Source organism: Triticum dicoccoides, chromosome 3B, assembly GCF_002162155.2.
Source record: "Triticum dicoccoides isolate Atlit2015 ecotype Zavitan chromosome 3B, WEW_v2.0, whole genome shotgun sequence".
Lineage (NCBI taxonomy): Eukaryota > Viridiplantae > Streptophyta > Magnoliopsida > Poales > Poaceae > Triticum > Triticum dicoccoides.
The window spans coordinates 550,549,271-550,557,910 of NC_041385.1; positions in this window are offsets into that span (position 1 = coordinate 550,549,271).

Consider the following 8,640-nt stretch of genomic DNA (forward strand, 5'->3'; position numbering starts at 1 on the left):
CGAACCTATATATCCTTTGGACTTACAAGGACTCTCTTCGGGGCCGGTTTCGTACGGGTAAACAAAGACCATTCCCTTTAAGGAACCCCTCTCTACAAGGCAAAAGCAGCGCAGACGTGCGGCAGGATATCCAAAGGACTCTTCAGACCAAACCATATTTAAAGAACCTGTACTGAACTTTTCTCCTTATTATTATACCCCCGCCATGTAAAATGACTTTGGTGCGTATGGTACCCTCTATAAGATCATGTTTTAACGTTTCAATCAGATCCTAGTAAGTACAATTTTTCGGTATGAACTTTATTCACAAAATTGTACTTCGTCACCCCAGTTGTCTCACTCACGTACCTTGACACCCATTGCCAGGGGCTCTATACAGCCACATATGTGCCGCTAAACAAAAGCCTGAACAACTTTATAGCACACTTTGGTGTCCCGAACTTGGCATTATATGCATCGGCTCCGAATCATGTCTTTGGTCAATAGTTGGGTTGCCCGGCTCCTGTGTTTGCTACCTTACATTCCGCTTGTTTGGCTAGGGTAGTAAAGGGAGAACTACTACGATTGTGTTTCTGGTTCGTCTAGTCAAGCACCTCAGTAGAGAAAGTCGAAAACTGACTGTCATGATGTGGCGAGAGCTGGTCAGCCACTCGGCGACTTACTAAATCTTTAAAGATTTTTCCGTATTAAACGAAGGACTGTTTTTTCAATCATATACGTAACGCATCCGCATTTGGATAGCCGCATACGTACTAGGGGATATTTATAGCCCCATCGTCAAACTCCTATGGCTAAGTGAGAGCGGTAAAGCCGTATAGTCCAATTGCCTGGTTTGCCGCACTGACACCTCCGTTACGGACCAAGACGTTGGGTAGAGAGTGCTCATGTGCCATTCCGAACACCCCCATAGCATTTACGTGGGGGCTGAAGCCGATGACTGGAAAACTCTCAGGAATACAAAAACAGCCGCACAGGAGGAAAGAACTTTCGGATAAAGGCACAAATATATCACAAAGCCTTAATATATATAATAAACACGCCCGACTCATTCGGATACGTTCATTCGAATATAATGTCCATTGAGCATTGACCCTCTATCAAGTGAGCACCCTCTAGGACGTCGTCTAAGTAATGCTCCGGCGTGCGGTGGTCCTTGCCTTCGGGGGGACCCTCAACCGCGATAATGGCGGCCTTCATCTTCGCCCAATGCACCTTGATGCAGGTGAAGTACATCCATGCACCTTCTATGCACACTGACCGTTTGATTGCATCAATTCGGGGCACGACATCGATGAGTCGCTACACTAGCTAGGCCAAAATAGCTGCCCGAAACGGGTTCGTCCGGCCATAGCCAGAGTATGACCTCCTTCATGGCCGCTCCGGACAACTTCCGCAACTCAGCCCACTGGCCATTTGGTCGTTCAGTAGCGCCGAGCGCTCCTGCACCGTGAACTGTGAGTAGAACAGCTTGTCGGAACCCCGATCCTAAGTCACACTGATCTTGCATCTAACACCTCATATCACTTTGCGGCCTCATGCACGGTATTCCCACGGGTGCCACCTTACCTAGCCCGGGACCGTTTGCGCCTTTTGGATCACGTATATGATTGTGTCGCTAGAATCCATATGACAGAGAATCCGGGCCGACATGACTAGTCGTAAACTCAAAGTGGCACAAACTTACAGGAACAGGCATACATGACCCAGCAACGAACATGTCGATCAACAACGTATGAACCCAAGTCATAGCAAGCTACAAGGACTTAAAGGAACAATGTGTGACATTTTCCTAAAGGGACAGACACAGGAACAAAGAGGACACATGCTGGCCAGCCTAAGTGTTCCGGAGCAGTAGCAAGCTACCATGGCTCAGTGGAAGCACCAGGTGACATTTTCCCATAAGAGAGGCTACCAAGAATAAACAACTAGGTTGTCAGATCCCACACATAGCAATACACATTACACATACACATAACATGCAAGTATGTGTTGCACAACATGGAATCATAGCATAACTCAACAACTCATATAGATAAAGACTCATAAGAGCCAGCATAGTATTTATTACAAACAGGGGTCACATGACCCAACATTCAGAGCATACAAGCAACAAGCGGAAGCATTACATGTCTGAGTATAGACAACTACAAATGAAAAAAGCTAAAGAGCCTGACTATCTAAAACACCCGATCAAGATCGCAGCTGAAGTACAAGCTACTTGTCGAAGTCCACGTGGATATGAGTGAGACCAAAGTCTCCCCTGCAAAAACAAAAATTAAGCAACGTGGGTACAAAGGTACTCAACAAGACTTACATTAGATCCTATCATACATGCATTTGTATCAAGAAGGCAATGTGGGGTTTAGTTGCAGCAAGCCATCTTGGACTCAGTGGCTAACCTGTTCTACGGCTACGAGTAACTTCTTTGAGGTGAGATAGCACACACGAGCCCACTAATCACCACACTATACACTTCTATGGATTCATCCTCGTCTCCCTCCGAGAAGGCCATCCATAGCACTCACACTTGTCTTGAGCATTTTAGAGTATCCACTTCAAGTTGTCTATGTACCATGTAAGCATCCAAGAAGTCCATAACCGCGGACCTGGCTATTCGAATAGATCATGTTAACCCTGCAGGGGTGTAATTCTTCACACACGCTCTCGCCACTTACCGCCATGTACACGTCATGTATCTCAGAAACCTTCAAGCGAAAGCCTAGCGAGGATGTTGGCCACGATTTGACTAACCACACAAGACCCTAGTCCAGGTTTATCGCCTATTCGGGTTCTATCCGCAAGGGAGTCCGGCCGAGGTTTCCATCACGGCCCCAAACGATGTGAGCAGAGTTCCCAAGCCCACCAACCGGGAGCCACTTAGTACACTATGCCACATGTGCCTAGTCTGTCCCAATCCCACCCTACCAGGTGCCACTTGGTAGAAGAATAACACTGCCTACAAACACCATAAACTAGTTGCGCTTCCTGGATAAAGATCAAGTTGGTTAATAAGTCGAGAGGGTTCGAGTTACCGGAACCCAATGTGTGGCAGTATCTAGCCATTGGACAACATACACAGAACTCAGTGCCTAAGGACGGTTCCAGTGAGACAACCCACTATGTACTCCTACATGGCCTCTCGCCGCTACCTTTACCAAATCGTGTTCACACACTTCACTCTCAGCATCAGAACATAGCATAACACCCTAATTCATTCCCAATGAATCAGACCTGACACACTCTAAGCAATAGCAGGCATGGCATGGTAGGAACACAACATGGCTTCAATCAACTCCTACACATGCTAGTGGGTTTCAACTATTTACTGTGGCAATGACAGGTCATGCAAAGGAATGGGTTCAACTACCGCAGCACAGAGTAGCAGTTGAATCGTTGTTGTCCTAATGCAATAACAGAGAGCAGGAGCGAGAGAGTAGGATTGTATCAGAATGAACAAGGGGTTTTGCTTGCCTGGTAGGTCAACAGGGGGCACTGCTCCACAGACAGGTACTGTGGAGCACTCTCCGGAGTAGGACCTATCGAGAAGGAACAGTGTCGACAATCAAAACACAAGCATATGCAATGATATGATGCATGATCATGGCATGAAGATGTGATGTTGTTTGTGCTAATGCTGCTAGAATTCATTTGCATGAAGTCCATTTGAACCAAAGATTCAAATGCAACTCCAAAATAAGCCTTTTATAAATGCCATTTATGTGTTTTCACCTATATAGTAGGTATAAGTTGGCTTGTCATTCATGAAACTAGTATAGATGGATAGACTGAATTTTTCTGATAATTTTTCATATATTAAATATTTCAATCTGAGCTACGTTGAATTTCTACGAATTTTTGAAGTTTATAACAATTTCTGGATTTTTCTGATTTATTTAAAACCAGAAAAAGGTTAATTGTGTCAGCACTGCGTCATGCTTGCATCAGCAAGTCAACAACACTAACTGGGTCAAATCTGATAGTGTGGGGTCCACACATCAGTGTCACAGTTAAGTCGGTGGGTTAAAACTATCCTAATTACAGGATTAGTGGCGCTGGGGCCCAATGGTAAGTGTTAGGTGGTTAGGTAAGTGGTGATTAGCACTAAGCTAATCACCTGACGACGGGGCCCAGCTGTCAGGCCGGCGAGGTCGTCGCCGGCGACCATGGGGCTCGGCGGAGTCTGCGCCACAGGCTGCGGGGGCGGCGACTCAGAGCACCGGGGCATAGCCCGTGCTCTCCTACATCCAGGGGAGGTGGCAGCAGGTCGCGGGGGCGGCAGAGCTCGCCGGTGCGAAGCTCGCGGTGGTGGCCGGAGTTCGGCTCCGAGCAGGCGTAGGCTGCGGGGCATGGCAGGAGCTACGGGAGATGGCTTTGGACTGCTGGGGGGCTGCTGAGCGCGATGGCATGCGCGGGTGCGAGCTATAGTGGCTGGCGCAACAACGGCAACATGGACGGCGGCGAGGTGCTACGTCCAAGACGGTAGACAGAGCTACGACGCACGAGCGGCAAAACGGGGAGGAGGAAATGGAGCAGGAGCTCACAGCGGACTCGCAGGGCTGCTCGGTGTGGCCGCGGATGCGCTGAGGTTGACGGGGCAGCGATGGCGATCTCCGGTGGCCGGAGGTGAAGACAATGGCGATGGAGATGCTCCAGGGCCTCCCGCAGCATGTGGCTCGACGGAGAGGTAGCAGGCGATGGCGTCGAGCTCTTGGACACGAAGAAATAGCAAGGGGGGCGGTATCTACGGCAACGGTGAGTGGCGGCAACGGCAGTGCTCGGCTGGCGCGGGAGAGTGCGATAGAGGCGGGGAGGAGGATGGGGGAGAATAAGAGGGGCCTGGGGGGTCACGTGGCGTCGTGTAGGACGTCCAGGGCGACGAGGGGGAGGCCAGGAAGCCAGGTGGCGTGGCCGGACGCGTGGCCACGCGTGCCGGTGCGTGCCCCTGTCCTCCTGGCGCAAGGAGGAGGACGACTAGCACGGCCAGCTAGCTGGGCCGGCCTACTGGGCCGCACAGTGCCAGGCCGCCGGGTAAGCACAGGTAAGTTCTTTCTATTTCTTTGTGTTTTTCTTTTCTGTCATTTGTTTCTGATTTAGTAATAATACCAAATCATTTTATTTTCTTCTGGCAATTTTTGCAGGGACCTAAGGGAATAATCCAAAGCCCCTCACCAAAATTCAGAATTTTTGGGCAATATTTTTTATATATAAAAATATATATCCAATGCAAATAATTACTGCATTAATTCCAAATGCCTAAAATAAATATTTATGAGCTCCTAAAAATATTGGTTTGAATTTTACCTCTGACCAATATTTTTAGAGAGCAACATGAACATTTTCTTGGACCTTTTTGGAGCAATTTTTATCTAGGTCATTTCCAGAAATGATTTCTGAGGCTTTCAGATGTCCCCATTTCAAATTCAAATGGAAATTAAACACGATGCACACATGACTAGCTAGTCTAGGTCATACCAGAAATAGGGACGTGACACAGCTTCTCCATTGCATGCCCCTCCTGGGCTCGGTAGAATTGCGCAGCGTCGGCGGCACTCTTCAGAAGATCCGCAAAGGCGTCTGGAGAACTCCATAGTCGATTAAGCAAGGCATACCTCTGATCGCCAAACTTAGACTGTTAAAGAAAGGGCTTACCAGCTGCTATATATGTTCGGCCTATCGGATCTCCTCGCGAGCCACTCGGGATTCGGACCTTGCCTCTTGGGCTTCCTGAAGGCCCTTGGCGAGTTTGGCCGCCTTAGATTTATTCTCCTCCTCGAGGAGCTTGCACTTGCGAGTGGAGTCTTTGAGATCTTTCTCAACTTTGGATACCGGCTCCTCGAACCGGCGCCGGGTGGCCTGTTCGGCTTTCAAATCAGCAGCCTTTTTCTCAGCGGCTACATCACTCACCCTTTGTGACGCCCCCTCGTCAATCGTACACTAATCATGCACGCAAATGTGTACGATCAAGATCAGGGACTCACGGGAAGATATCACAACACAACTCTACAAATAAAATAAGTCATACAAGCATCATAATACAAGCCAGGGGCCTCGAGGGCTCGAATACAAGTGCTCGATCATAGACGAGTCAGCGGAAGCAACCATATCTGAGTACAGACATAAGTTAAACAGGGTGCCATAAGATGGCTAGCACAAACTGGGATACAGATCGAAAGAGGAGCAGGCCTCCTGCCTGGGATCCTCCTAGGTCACTCCTGGTCGTCGTCAGCGGGCAGCACGTAGTAGTAGGCACCTCTGGTGTAGTAGGGGTCGTCGTCGACGGTGGCGTCTGGCTCCTGGACTCCAGCATCTGGTTGCGACAATCAGGTAGAAGGGAAAGGGGAAAAGAGGGAGAAAAGCAACCGTGAGTACTCATCCAAAGTACTCGCAAGCAAGGAACTACACTACATATGCATGGGTATATGTGTAAGGAGGCCATATCAGTGGACTGAACTGCAGAATGCCAGAATAAGAGGGGGATAGCTAATCCTATCGAAGACTACGCTTCTGGCAGCCTCCGCCTCGCAGCATGTAGAAGAGAGTAGATTGAAGTCCTCCAAGTAGCATCTCATAGCATAAACCTACCCGGCGATCCTCTCCTCGTCGCCCTGCGGAAAAGCGATCACCGGGTTGTCTGTGGAACTTTGAAGGGTGTGTTTTATTAAGTATCCGGTTCTAGTTGTCATAAGGACAAGGTACAACTCCAAGTCGTCCTGTTACCGAAGATCACGGCTATTCGAATAGATTAACTTCCCTGCAGGGGTGCACCACATAACCCAACACGCTTGATCCCATTTGGCCGGACACACTTTCCTGGGTCATGCCCGGCCTCGGAAGATCAACACGTCGCAGCCCCACCTAGGCAAAACAGAGAGGCCAGCACGCCGGTCTAAACCTAAGCGCACAGGGGTCTGGGCCCATCGCCCATAGCACACCTGCACGTTGCGAGGGCGGCCGAAAACAGACCTAGCCTAGTGGCGTTCCAGTCCAATTCGGCGCGCGCCGCTCCGTCGCTGACGTCTGAAGTGCTTCGGCTGATACCACGACGTCGGGATACCCATAACTACTCCCACGTAGATGGTTAGTGCGTATAGGCTCGTAGCCAGACTCAGATCAAATACCAAGATCTCGTTAAGCGTGTTAAGTGTCCGCGAACGCCGAACAGGGCCAGGCCCACCTGTCTCCTAGGTGGTCTCAACCTGCCCTGTCGCTCCGCCACAAAGTAACAGTCGAGGGCCGTCGGGAACCCAGGCCCACCTCTACCGGGATGGAGCCACCTGTCCTTTCAGCCCCCTCGTCAGAATCACTTGCGGGTACTCAATGAGCTGACCCGACTTTAGTCACCATCAGTATAGTATGTATGTATGTATAGTATATACCCGTGATCACCTCCCAAGTGATCACGGCCCGATAGTATAGCAAGGCAGACTGACAAGAATGTAGGGCCAATGATGGAACACTAGCATCCTATACTAAGCATTTAGGATTGCAGGTAAGGTATCAACAGATGTAGCGACAATGTCAGGCTATGCATCAGAATAGGATTAACGAAAGCAGTAACATGCTACACTACTCTAATGCAAGCAGTATAGAGGAGAATAGGCAATATCTGGTGATCAAAGGGGGGGCTTGCCTGGTTGCTCTGGCAAGAGAGAGGGGTCGTCAACTCCGTAGTCGAACTGGTCAGCAGCAGCGTCGGTCTCGTAGTCTACCGGAGAGAAGAGGGGGAAGAAATAATGAATACAGAGCAAACAAAGCATCACAAAATATAACAAGGCAATACGCGGTGTTCGGTGTGCCCTAACGCGGTAGTAAGTGATACCGACGAAAGGGGGAAACATCCGGGAAAGTATTCCCGGAGTTTCGCGTTTACGGACCGGTGAACCGGAGGGGGAAAGTTGCGGGTTCGATAGGTTAGAGGGGTGTGGCGGACGAACGGACTGCGTATCCGGGATCGTCTCGTCGTTCTGAGCAACTTTCATGTTGAAAATATTTTAATCCGAGTTACGGATTAAAAGATATGATTTTCTAAAGATTATATTAATTTCTGGAATTTAATTAATTAATTATTTAATTTGAAAATGAATTTATGACGTCAGCATGATGTCATGCTGACGTCAGCAGTCAACAGGGTTGACTTGGTCAACCCTGACATGTGGGTCCCGTTCGTCATACGCTGTTAACTAATTATCTTAGTTAAGTTTAATTAATAGTAGTTAATTAGGTTAATTAGTCATTAGGTTTAATTTATCAGGATTAATTAAATTAATTATTTACTTAATTAATTAATCAATTTTATTTATTATTATATATATATATATATTTTTAAGTCTTTTTTTTTATTCCCTTTTTTTAAAAAAAAATGTTTTAGGGGACGACCCCACTTGTCATAGGCCCCTGGGGGCCTTAGCGGATACGGGTGTGCGGGCGCGCGCCCGAGTGGGCGCAGCGGGCGTGGCCGACAGGGGCGCACCCGACTGGGGCGAGCCCAGGCGCGGGGATCGGGCGAGGCCATCGGCGCGGCCGCCAGCTCCCACGGCGCCGGTCAGGGGAAGCGGCGGAGGGGAGGAACTGGAGCGGGAGGCCGGCGCAGATGGCCGCGGTGGCCAGCGGGGTCGTCGCGGGCGGTCTCGAGTAGAGACA